At 37.8% G+C, this 14,211-nt stretch overlaps 1 non-coding gene across 1 annotated transcript; it reads left to right on the forward strand.

The window, feature by feature from the left end:
- The first annotated feature begins 13,193 nt into the window (after window positions 1-13,193).
- On the forward strand, window positions 13,194-13,300 carry LOC141615913 (small nucleolar RNA R71). The gene has a single exon (XR_012530299.1). It is a non-coding gene; the product is annotated as a small nucleolar RNA R71 (small nucleolar RNA).
- Window positions 13,301-14,211: the final 911 nt, after the last annotated feature.

Below are 14,211 nucleotides of genomic sequence, written 5' to 3' on the forward strand. Positions count from 1 at the left end.
TAAAGGTCATGGATCGTCCCAAGCTCGACAAAGTGGCTTGACAAAAAGGCTTTTTGGGAATGAAATGCTCAAATCGTTGTAAACAAGGGTGGATATGACTAGCATTCAAAAATTTACCTCATTCAACTTTCACATTTCAAAAATTAGAGATGGGGTTTGTCCCTTCCGTGCTAATGTCCTTTGCTTTCGCCAATCGCTTATTAGGCAACCGGTTAACCTCTAGACAATAGTTTTTCGGGGTGATAGTCACTCTGTCTTTGGGCGGTTGAATTCACAACCGTGTGGGGGCCCAATTCAATGGATCCCTCTCCAAAGCACATCGAAGTGGTACGCCTCCATCAAAACAACTAAAATTCTCAATATTTCAACATTTCATAACATTTGAGGTTTCCTTGGCGATAAAACGTTTCCACATAACAAAATGTTTGAAATGAGCACTTCAAACTTATTGATAGAAAGTATTTTTGGGTTGCCATGCCACAAGGTCAATCAAGGTCACCTAGACAAGTTAACCAAGTCCATATCGCATCACGGGGTTGGATAGGTGACTCACATGCAAACCCTTGACTAGGCTTTGGGTCATGGGTCGAAAGACACTAGTATGACACAATCTAGGGTGTTTTACATCCATTCTAGTAGGCGAAGTCTTAAGTTGAAAAAAGTATTTGTAATGGCTTAATTGCTCTTGTCAAAGTTCCCAATTAAGCACTTTTCAAAACATTTCATCTAAATGCAACTATATGCCATGATGCAACTATTATATACATCCTAATGCAAGTGATTCTACCAACTAATATGACATATAAACTAAATGCAAGTCCTAAGTTCACATTGTTATACCGCATCAATCAAAATAAAGCCACATAGTCATTAACATAAAGAGGAAAAAGGAGATTGGAAAGATCATACCATGCGGTCTTCAATATCCTCATGTCTCGGATGTGGCGTAGTCGATCAATGTGAACAAGGATAGAACAAACACAATATATACAATATATACATGACTACACTACAAAGGAAATGAACTTGTTTTTGGTTTTTCAATTTTCAAATTTTTATGGTTTTTCAAAAATTTTCAATTTTTTTTTTTGGATTTTTGAATAAAAGTTAAGTTAGAATTCCCCATCCCCACACTAATATGGGCATTGTCCTCAATGGCCAAAATGATGGGAAATCATGCAAGCAGGATGCATGGTTTCTACACTAAATGCAAGCTACACTAGTCTACACTACATGATGCATGTTTTTGTTTATGACGGAGAGGATAATTTAGATTACCTCCCGTTGTGTATGCATGTACTTCCCCAAACCAAGTTAGACATTATTGCTAATGTCCTAAGGTTGGGTGTAGTTCATGCACACACGATGCAATGCATAAAACTAAATTTGTCATTTTGGATTTTCAAAAGGTGGGAACAATAAAATGAGAACACCTTAATGGGGCCAAGGTGTTAGTCCTCTATGCTGCTAGGACTACTCCAACAATGATCAAGATAAATAAATAAAACAAAGAGAGAAATAGACAAACCTCAAGAGGGTAGGAGCCTCCAAAGCTTGCTAATCTTCCATCATATCATCACTATCATCATCTTCCTCACTAGAAGTGGACTCATCACCACTTCCCTCTTCACTTTCTTGTTCACCTTGCTCATCATCCTCTTCTCCTTCTTCACTAGCTTCTTCATCAATGTTATCATCAACCTTTTCATCACCGACAACCTCATTATCACCCGGAAACTCACCCCTAGATGCACTCGGAAAGAAGACTTCCCTATCCGCCCAACTAGGCAAAGGACATGAAGGGTCAAGTAGTCCTTGCCTAGCTAAGTGAAGGAGGGGTGGATATTGGGCTAAGTAAGCATCTTCCCGGTCCTTGAAGGCTTGCTTGTGCATCTCTTGCATAAGAAGAGTCATATAATCTTTGCTTGCTTCAACACCTTTGGGTTTGAACTCTTGGTACTCGAAAGGATAGGGTGGTGTGACAATGGAAGAGGAGGGCATTTCCATTTCACCCTTTTGTTGTTGGATAATGTATTCGGCCTCTTTTGAAAGGGGAAGGAGATAGTTGGTCCGGTGGACACTTAAATGACAAATCTTCAAAGGCAAAGTAAAAGATCTAGCCTCACTAGTGAGCCATCCATACTTGGTGTCAAGAGGGTTATGAGAGACCCACTTGTACTTGTTTATCAAAGTATCAATATCAATGAGATGACCACCCTTCTTCGCCACATACTTGTTATCCTTGTTGAAGTTCGGATCAAAGTATTTAGCCAAAAGAGTGACTAGACCTCCATTCACAATAACGGTAGTGCCTTGCTTCCCACAATCGACATTTAGCCATCTATTATCCACCAAAAGCCTTAGAGAGTTGAAAGGCTTGGTGAAGTCCCTTCCAATGTTCAAGGCCGACTCAAGAAGAACAAAATCGAGTTTGGTAAAATGGTTGGTGTCTTTTCTTGCAATGATGGTGTTCCCTATGACCTTGTGCCATACTCTAATTCCCGGATGGTGGACTAATAGAGCGCGACTTAGCATGATAGTTCTCAAATTTCCTTCCGGAAATCGCCTCCCAAAGAGGGTCGGGGTCATACTTGCCAACATTTTTGAAATAACTCGGTGAATCACTAAGACCCAAAGCTTTACCCATTTCCTCAAAGGAGATGCGCCTACTAACATTAGCTAGGCGAAACTCGATGCTTTCCATAGTCTCAACCTTGTTAACTTTCAAAGAACTCAAAAATTCTAAGGTAAGGGAGGGGTATGTCAATTCTTTTGATTCAAACAATTTTTCCAACCCCATGGCTTTAAATAAGGCTCTAGTTTGCTCAAGGACACCCAACTTATCTAAGGCATCTTCACAAATAAACTTGGTGGATAGAAATGATTTTCTAGCATACTTGGCAAAAGTGTCCCTATGGGATTTGGAAATGAAAATTACCTCCGGATAATTCGAAAGTTGAGCAATTTCCGGAGTAGTAGATGTTGTTGCTTCCATGGGAGGTTGTTGTTGTTGCACTTCCAAGTTTGGACTAGCTACCACCATAGCCAATGCTTTCTTTGCTTGGAGACTCTTTTGTCTTGATGAGAGTGCCTTTGCCTTTGGTGCCTTTGCCATTGATGAATAAACCAAGAAAAGAGTGAAAATCTTCAATTTCTATTGCACCCAAATCGATTTAAAGATGAAAGGCTTTGCCTTTATAAATCCAAAATCGACTCAAAGGTTGAAGATTTTGTGCTTGGTTTTGATTTTGGTTGAAAGAGGAGTGATAATTTGTTGTTAAAAGGATGTTTTGATTTGATTTTGGTGAATGTTGTTGAGGAATCTTGTTTTTGTGATGGAGAAGATGAGGGTTTCGAGTTTTGGGGTTTATGGGTAGTGTTTTGAATGAAGGAATGAAGAAATGAATGTGGGAGGGGGTTTATAATAAACCCGAAAAATTTGAAATGCAGGGGGAAGACGGGCGGCTTTCCTTCGGGACGGCCGAATTCTGCCTGTTCTGGGTTGGGAAATTCTCGCCTAAAGACGGGCGTCTTTCAGCAAAGACGCTCGGATTTGTAAATGCGGGACGGGCGTCTTTTAGTGAAGACGGGCGAATTCCTTTCCAGGGATTTTTCTTGTTTTTCTCTGCCAAAAAGACGGGCGTCTTTCAGTGAAGACGGGCGACTTTTTGAAGACGGGCGGATTCTATTGCAGGACGCCCGGATTTGCTAACAGTCCAGAAATTTCAAAAATTCAGTTTATGAAGGACGGGCGTCTTCTGACCAATATGCCCGGATTGCCTGAAGACGGGCGGATTCTCTTGAAACCGCTCGGATTCTACCCCTTTTACCCGGATTCAGTTCCATCCGTGTACTTTGCATATCCCTTGTCATTTTTCATTCTTCTTCAAAATCTCGTGTTCTTCATTGTGGGGGCACTACTAAGGCATGAATAGCCTAGGCAATTTCTATCCCCACACTAAGCTAAAGCACTACACATCAATTGAAATCCTTAGTCCCTCCCTCACTTCTCTCAAACATGATAATTATCTTGATCAAAGTATAAAAATCCAAAAATGACAAAAATGCAATACAAGAATTGAAATGCGAGTTAGGGAGTTAGAAATATTTACAAATGGTGGTTTAGGGAGGACTCCACCAAACTCTCATTCTTGATGAGATGTAAAGGGGGCATGTCCAAGGTGTTGTTGATGTTGCTCAACACCTTGAAAAAGTAATCAAAAGCTTGTTCATTGTCATGATAGAGATCTTCAATAGATCTTTGCCCTTGTTGTCGGTCTTGATCGATAGCATTACCAATGTAGGGATTGAAAATCCCTTCAAATTCGTCGTCCCAAAGACCACAAACTTCATCCACTTGATCACTAAAGATCTCTTGAGTTGATAGAGACAACTCTCCCAATTTCTTGTCTTGGCCAATAAGGCCATCCTCTTCATTGCTTGACTTTGGTGAGCTTTGCAAGCTCTCTTTGTTACAATTCACTTTCTCTTTGAATGGAGCATCTTCACTATGTTAATCCGTGTTCACTTTAACGGGGTTCAATTGTCACTACAACCCGTTTGGATGTAACAATGTATAAATTAAAGTTAAAAGACAAATGTGATTGTGAACATGAACAAAAACAACACTTTTATTTCATTTCAAAATCTAGCAAAAACTTGGTACACGTTTAAGTCCCATGGATGCAACATGTCCATCATGCTTAGCCTGCGATAAAGGCTTGGTGAGCGGATCGGCTATGTTGTCATCCGTCCCAACCTTACAAATCGCAATTTCCTTTCTCTCAATGAAATCTCTTATTACATGATATTTTCTAAGTACATGTCTAGATCTATTACTAGACTTTGGCACCTTAGCTTGGAAGATTGTCCCACTATTATCACAATAGAGAGTGATGGGATCATTGGCGGTAGGTACTACTCTTAGACCTTCCGTGAATTGCCTAATCCACACAGCTTCCTTGGCAGCTTCTGATGCTGCAATGTACTCAGCCTCCGTTGTTGAATCCGCGGTCACAGCTTCCTTGAAGCTTCTCCAGCTAACGGTACCACCATTGAGCATGAAAACGAAACCAACTTGTGATTTCATGTCATCTCTATCTGTTTGAAAACTTGAGTCCGTGTATCCATTAACACGGAGTTCGGTGTCTCCTCCAAACACTAAGATAGAATCCTTAGTCCTTCTCAAGTACTTAATGCTGTTCTTGACAACAATTCAGTGACTCTCACCTGGATTTCCTTAATATCTACTCGTCATGCTCAAGGCATACGAGACATCAGGGCGTGTGCATATCATAGCGTACATGATTGATCAAACAGCGGAAGCGCAAGGGATCATCTTCATGCGTTCAACATCATGGGGTTCGGAGGTAGATTGAGTCTTGCTCAATATCGTCCCGGTTACCATAGGTACCAAACCCCTTTTGGATTTGTCCATGCTGAATCGTCGAAGAATCTTACCAACATAAGACTCTTGACTTAGTGCCAATATCCTCTTGGATCTATCTCTATGGATCCGGATACCTAATATGCATTGTGCTTCTCCTAAATCCTTCATTTGGAAGTGGTTACCTAACCATTTCTTAACAGAAGACAACATTGGAATGTCATTTCCAATGAGTAGTATGTCATCGACATACAAGATTAGGAACACAACATTGCTCCCACACTTTGTTAGGATTTTTAGAATCAACAAAACCTTCGGGTTGTATCATGTACACCTCCTCTTCTAAATGCCCATTTAGAAAAGCGGTTTTGACATCCATTTGCCATATTTCATAATCATGAAATGCGGCGATCGCTAACAAAATCCGTATGGATCTAAGCATGGCTACGGGGGCGAAGGTCTCATCATAATGGAGACCATGGACTTGGGTAAATCCTTTTGCCACTAGCCTAGCTTTGTAGACATCATCATGTCCTTCTATGCCATTCTTGACTTTGAATATCCATTTGCATTGAAGAGGTCTTGCCCCTTTAGGCAAATCTACCAAGTCCCAAACTTGGTTTTCAAGCATAGAATCCATTTCGGACCTCATGGCTTCAAGCCATAAGGAAGAATTAGGACTAGAGATTGCGGCTTTGTAGGTAGCGGGCTCGTCACTTTCCATAAGCAACACATCAAGTGTTCCATCTTCCTTGATAAGTCCCACATATCGATTGGGATGGCGAATTACTCGACTCGTTCTTCTTAGTGGAGGAGGTATAACCGCGTTAGACGACGAAGGAACATCTTTTGCGTCTCTACCTCGGTTTGTGGCTCTTGAACTTTGTCAAGTTCAAAATTTCTCCCACTCTGTCTCTTAGAAATAAAGTCTCTTTCTAAGAAGACAGCCTCGCAAGATACAAACACTTTGTTATCTTGAGGTTTGTAGAAGTAGTATCCTCGAGAATTCGAGGGGTAACCTACAAAGGTGCATTTTTCGGATCTTGGGGCAAGCTTATTGTCATTCTTAGTCTTAACGTAAGCATCACATCCCCAAATTTTCATGTAGGATAGATTAGGAACTCTTCCTTTCCACATTTCAAATGGAGTTTTTCCGGTGGCCTTAGTGGGACTATTATTCAAAGATATAATTGCGGTTTGAATCGCAAATCCCCAAAACGAGTTTGGTAAATCGGTTTGACTCATCATTGATCGAACCATATCAAGTAGGGTTCGATTTCTCCTTTCGGCAACACCATTGAGTTGTGGTGTTCCGGGTGGAGAAAGTTGTGATATAATACCACAACCTTTCAAGTGTGAATCAAATTCAAGGCTAAGATATTCTCCACCACGATCGGAACGTAGTGCTTTTATCTTTTTGTCCAATTGGTTCTCTACTTTGTTTTGAAATTCCTTGAATTTCTCAAACGCTTCACTCTTATGTTTTATTAAATAGACATACCCATGTCTACTCAAGTCGTCGGTGAAGGTTATAAAGTAGTCATAATTTCCACGAGCGGTGATACTCATTGGTCAACATACATCGGTGTGTATGAGTCCCAATAGTTCACTAGCTCGTGTCCCTTTACCACTAAAAGGATTACGAGTCATTTTGCCAAGTAGGCAATATTCGCATGTACCATATGATTGATAATCAAATGGTGTAATCACATTAGTCGAAATTAATCTTTTGATGCGATTCTCGTTTATGTGACCTAATCGACAATGCCAAATGAACGCTTCACTTGGGTCACTTGATTTGAGTTTCTTTGATTGAATGTTATAAATATCATTAGTCGGATTTGAGGTCTCTAAAATGTAAATGCCATTGATGGAGGAAGCTTGGCCTATAACCAAATCATTCCTTGAAATAGTACAACGATTGTTCTTAATGACAAAACAAAAACCGTCCATGTCTAGCATGGCGATTGAAATAATGTTTTTAGAGAGAGTAGGCACATAAAAACAATTATGTAAATACAACTTAAATCCATTAGGCAAAGCTAGAACATAAGTTCCTTTGGATTCGGCCGCTACTCGAGCTCCATTTCCAAGGCGTAGATCCACATCTCCTTTGCTAAGCCTCTCCACATCTCTTAAACCCTGTAAATGATTACAAAGGTGAGAACCATAACCGGTATCTAGTACCCATGTCGTAGTGGAAGTATAATTTATATCAATAACATAAATTTCCTTAGGAATTTTACCTTTTGGAGTGATGATTCCTTCCCTTATATTTCGCAAATACACGGGACAATTCCTAAGCCAATGTCCCATGCCATAGCAATAATGGCACTCATCATTAACTTGCTTGAAGTTTTTGATTTTCTTTCCCTTCTTCTTGAACTTTTTGCCCTTTGAAGCAAGAGCTTGATTGCTTGAGCTCCCACTAGTTTTGGCATCTTTATCTTCCAGAGATAAAGACCCTATAGATTGTATGAGGTAGTCTTCCTGAGACGGGCTCACACGAGATCTAGTAGTAGTAGGTGGTTTAGAAGAAGTGATGAAGTTAAGGTTTCCATCCAAACCTATCCCAAAATGAAGTTCTCTAGTAGTGTCGAAATCATTGTTGGAGCAAACGTCGTCAAAAACATTGTGGTAAGACTCAATAGTTATCGGTGCGGTAGCATTTGATGGATTCATTGTAATGAACTACAAGTATGGAGGAAAAGGAAATATTAACATTTGTCTTTTTAAATCATACTTGTAAAAAGATTGACAAGATATGAACATTTAAATAGTGACCTCTACCCAACTATTATAAATGATTCCAAGACCCAAATTCATATCAACTTAGGCACGGGATAGCCGATGGAACCCTTATTAATATAACTCGGTGGATTAACGTTTAATCGATTCTACTTTTAGAACTCTTGGTCGATAAAATTACTCTAATGTTTATCTATAGCCCGGAACACATGCGACTACGGTCACGAATACTTCCGTTGAGGTCAATCCAAATTTCGAATAAATGTGTCCATGATCCAAATTCACATTAACTTGGGCACGGGATAGCCGATGAAACCCTCTTCAACACGAATTCGGTGGATAGACATTTATCACCCACTTCCCCTACGTAACAAGGTTTGTACCCCGGGATGGCCGAGTGCACTCCCTCGCGAAATAGGTTTTCTTGGTTTCTACTATTTGGTAAGGCTATGTCTCAATTAATTGTTTTAGCGAGAGGTCATGTCAATTTATTATCTATCACGTTTTAAGTGAACTAAAGCGGTGATCTACGATAATTGTATTTGACACGGTCGATGAACTCGATAAGATGACGATGCATGTTTTAGTTATGGCGATTTAGCGATGCATGTGACATATAAATAAAATGCAAAACATAAAAATAAATCCTAGTATGGCCTTCCTAAAATAGAAAACTATTTAACTATTACATATTCGGAAACCAACTCCATTGGTCTCTTGAACTTCGGTTGTGGCACGCATCTCGAGGTAACACCGTCTTTATGTATCGCCATCTTGAAGAAATCCGTCTTGGGGAACTCCGAGATAAATTAAATAACATAGCAAATTACATAATTTCCTATTATACATTTGTAACTAAAATAAAATAAATCTATTAAATTACAAAATGGTGATACGAGATCACAATAAATTACAACCGAATCGATATTCCCATACATTTCGGGAAATACCAATTAAAATCTAAGGCCATACTAAGTAAAAATTACATAATTCAAAAATTATATAAATTAAATTATGACAATCATAAAGAAAATGCAGCATTAAAATATGTATGAACATGCCCAATTTTGTGCTAAATCGCCTTTAAATAGCCAATATCGTATATTACTCGGTTTTTACGGATTTGCGTGATTTCAACATTTTATAATCACAAAAATTACATAAATTCATATTTATGCATAAGTTAATTACCCTAACCTCTTAGGACTCAAAATTTAGTCTTCACTAATTATTTGACCATAATTAACTCATATTTCTAAAAAATTGTTCATTAATGGACCAAAAATACAAAAATAAGCTATAAACTTCAAATAAATCACAAAATTTCAAATAAATTCAAAATTTGAAATTTAAACTCATGAACATTCTGGAAAAATACCATGACACTCATAATGTTCAAAAACTTAGGTTAAAAATTTCGAAATTTTTCCGGAAAAACAATGTTGCGGTTTATCGGTTTTTAACAAAATAATCATAAAAACATGAGAAAAATTATATTCACCAATTTTTCAATTTTAGATCTGAAAAAGATAATAAAATGCAACATTGGACGTTTTTCCTTAGTCATGGAGTATGTTATATTAATTTTTCACTAATTAAGTCACTATTCATACCATTTTTCTTCAAAAATTCATAAATCATGCAAAATGACTTCACTATAGCCCATTATTTTACACACATCTTGTACAATTGCATGTGACAACATACTAAATGTTTATGACCAGATTCGAAATTTATCTCATATTAACCTATTTTTCACCTAAAATCGATTTTAATAATGAAAAATCCATTTTTCGAGCATAAGAAGTCCAAAAATTATGAAACTTTACAGGTCATCTCAAAATAATATATGTGATAACATATCCAAAAATCACTGGAAAATTCGAAGTTTAGCTAATTTTACTCCGAAAATGACATTTTATTCATAAAATCATATTTTTAATGTCATTATAATGTAATATGAACAATAAAAATCCATAAAATAACCAAAATATCCTAAAAATATTTTAAGACCAGAAATTTTAACATGCATAAATTAATTTTGTGATATATCATAATAACACAAATTATACAAGTTTTATATGTTATTCTTATAACTCGGAAAAACTTTTAACCGATTTGCATGCAAACAACCATGGCGCTCTGATAGCGATTGAAGGATTAGTAGATCAAAATACTAACATATTCATATATGTTCCATTTTAATTTATCATAAAATTAATAAATGATCTTATGCATGCAAACTAATAAACAATATAAAGAAGAAAGGTTCATCTTACATTGAGATTTTCGGTTCTTAAGGCCACAAGAGAGTTCTCCTACTCTCTTGTTCTTGGGCTCTCCTTAAATGGATGAACAAAGGACTCAAATGTAGAATCCCTCCCAAGGAATTATACCCAAGATATATTCTTAATAAAATTAATATTATCAATACTAGAATAACATAATTTTAAATAAAAGACCCAAAGTATTTTTTTGGTCCTCTTGGATTTCGGTCAAGAGGAAGAAGAAGGAAGAAAAATTATTTTTATCTCTCTAAAAAAATAATATTTGATGATAAAATGAATATTATGAATCATACACTAAAGCATGTAGTGAAATGATCAAAATTTAAGCAAAAGCCCCTTTGTTCTTTCCTAGGGGAAACCGGGTAGGAGGGTGTGGGATGGCCAATGCATGGGCTTGGTGCTCTTCCACAAAAGACACTAGGTATGCATGCCTATTATAGAGAAATAATCATGTATTCCACTAGTCTTAATTAACATTATATAAATTGTTAATCACACCCAATATTTCGGTCCATTTGAGGATAAAATGGATTCCATTTTATCTTTGTCAATTTATCAATATGTCACATGTCACATGTTACATATAATTGTTATGTATTTTTAACATATTAAAAATCAACGTATTAATGAAAATACGTCATATACAAAAATGACTTAGTAATTCACAATTACTTGTACCAAAATAATTTACCAATTACAAATTACAATAACTTGTATTTATAATAATTCATTCAATTTCAATTGTTTCCTTAAACAATAATTTCATCTAAGTAGTGAAACAATTCAATTACCTAGACCGTATCTTCTTTAATCAGACGAGATACGTAACTTTTCTTCCAAAATATCCGTCAATTATTTTTAATTAACTCGTAACGTTATACGATTAATTAAATGATCAATTAAGAGTATTATCTTTTAGGTATGACCTAGGGGATCAACTGATCACCACCGTCGCACGAGAGTAATGTCAAACTCTAGTAAGCCAATCATTACCGATATATGTTGACCAGTTGACAGTAAAATACTTCCCAATTGTATTCTTTAAAATGAGACTTAAACATGTGATCATCATGATCAACAGTTGTGATCGCATTATTGTCGGAGGACACATATTCCATCAATACTCTCATCTCCCACTTCTAGAGTGAGCTCTCCATGTTTTACATCAATCACCGCACCCGCGGTGTGTAAGAAAGGTCTTCCTAGGATGATTGGAATGTTGGAGTCTTCTTCCATGTCAACAATGACAAAGTCCACCGGGATGACAAATTTCCCAATTCTTACGTGAACATCTTCCCATATCCCTAATGGTGTCTTCGTCGATCTATCGGCCATTTGGAGTGTGATATTGGTTCATTTAAGCTCTCCCATCCCCAACCTTTTACTCACCGAGTACGGCATAACACTCACACCAGCCCCTAGATCACATAATGCTTTCTTGATCGTGGTGTCGCCAATGGTACACGGTATTGAGAAGCTTTTCCGGATCCTTTAGTTTTGGAGGTGAACTCCCTTGAAGTATTGCACTACTCACCTTAGTGAAGGCGATAGTCTCAAGCTTCCGGATCGATTTCTTCTTTGTGAGGATGTCTTTCATGTATTTCGCATAGGCCGGTACGTGATTGATTAATTCCGTGAAAGGAATTGAGACTTCCAAATTCTTCACAATTTCCATAAATTTTCCAAGTTGGTCATCAAATTTGGGCTTGGCTTGACGACTCGAAAAAGGAAGTCTAATCACAATGGGCTCCTTCTCCTTGACCTTGTCTTCATTTTTCTTTGAAATTTCTTCTTTTGATGGTTCTCCATCCTTGGAGTTTTGCACAATTTCTTCCTTATCACTAGCTTCCACAACTTCATCCTCAACTTGCTTCTTCGGTGCTTCATACCTTGTACCACTTCTCAAGTGAATGGCACTAACCGTTTCATGTCTTGGGGGATTACTTTGAGGTGGTAATTGCCCCTTTTGTCTTTGTGAGCTTGAAGATGCTAGTTGAGTCAATTGGGTTTCCAACATTTTGGTGTGAGCTAGAATGTTGTTGATGGTGGTTTCCTTTGCTTGACTATCTTTTTGCATTTAAGTGAAAAATTCTTGTTGATTCTTTTGTATTTGGAGGACCGCTTTTTGAACATCAAAACCTTGGTCATTTTGTTGATTGTAAGAATTTTGATTTTGGTAACCTTGGTTTTGGTTGTAAAAGGGTCTTTGATTTTGGTTTCTCATGGGAGGTGGGGTGTATGTTGTTTGAGGGTTTTGAACATTTTGGCTTTTGTATGAGAGATTTGGATGGAATTTGGTGTTTTCATTGTAATAGTTGGAATAAGGGGTACCACTCTTGTATGCTTGGAAAGCATTCACTTGTTCATTTGTTCCCCTACATTCACTTTGGTCATGTCCCAAAGTTCCACAATTCTCACATATCCCACTTGGGTTTGATGAATATGCCGTCATGGCATTAACATGATGCTTTGGTGATTTTGAGGCTTCTTCAAGTCTAGCCATAGCTTTTTCAAACTTCAAATTGATTGTATCAATGTGAGCACTAAGTTGAGCACCCAATTGAGTAACGGAGTCCACTTCATGCTTTCCTCCTCTAGTAGCCTTGCGAGGTCTACTATATTGTGAGTTATGGACCGCCATTTCCTCAATCTTGTTCCAAGTTTGATTGTCATCAACTTCGGTGCACATTCCATTTGATCCCATGTTGAGAATGTTCCTTGAATCTTCATATAGACCGTTCCAAAATTGTTGTACCAAGAACCACTCGCTAAGTCCATGATGAGGACATGAGCGACAAATTCCCTTGAACCGCTCCCAAGCTTCATACAAAGATTCTTCATCCCTTTGCTTAAAACCCGTAATTTGAGCTCTTAGAATGTTAGTCTTTTCCGGTGGGTAGAATTTTTTGTAGAAAGCTAGAGCCAACTTTTTCCAAGAATCAATTCCGAGAGTGGCCTTATCAAGGCCCTTCAACCATTGTTTTGCGGTGCCAATTAGAGAAAAAGGAAATAAGACCCATCGAATTTGGTCTTGATTTACACCGGTTTGAGAAATCGCATCACAATAGTCACAAATGGTTTCCATATGAGAATGAGGGTCTTCACTAGGCATCCCCCCAAATTGGCTTCTTTCGACTAATTGGATAAATGCGGATTTAGCAATAAAATTTCCGGTCAAATGTTGTGGTGTGGGAGTACCATTGGGTAGGTTCTCCTCGGTGGGTACGGAATGTGATGAAAACTTAGGCATTGTGGGTTGATTTTGTGTTGTATTTTGTGTTGGGTTCTCCTCACCTTCTCTTGCAAAAGGGTTGATGAACTCAATAGTTGGTTGAATATCTACAACCTCACTAATACCTCTCAAATTTCTCCTAGCAAGTCTTCAATTGGTTTTCAAAGTTCTTTCAATTTCACGATCAAAAGGTAACAAGTCACCTTGTGACCTTCTAGACATGCAAAATATCAAACAACTCGAAAACAATTAGAACAAACCTTGAGGAGTTTTACTTCCTCAAGGCAAAGAAAGACACAACTAATAACAATATAAGAAAATATAAATCAAGTTAACACCGTCCCCGGCAACGGCGCCATTTTTGGTCGGACTAAATCTTTTCGGTAACTTGTCGTTAGGAGCACCTAGACCAAAACACAATTTATAGCTTCACAAACGACTCTACAATTAGTAAAGAGGCAAGTAAAGGTCGGATCCCAAGGGACGGGAATTGAGATGAGACTTCTATTGAAACTAGTGGTGTCTTAGGGGTGTCACAATTTGGGTTGATGTAGAAG

The sequence above is a fragment of the Silene latifolia genome, chromosome 11 (genome assembly GCF_048544455.1).
Source record: "Silene latifolia isolate original U9 population chromosome 11, ASM4854445v1, whole genome shotgun sequence".
NCBI lineage: Eukaryota > Viridiplantae > Streptophyta > Magnoliopsida > Caryophyllales > Caryophyllaceae > Silene > Silene latifolia.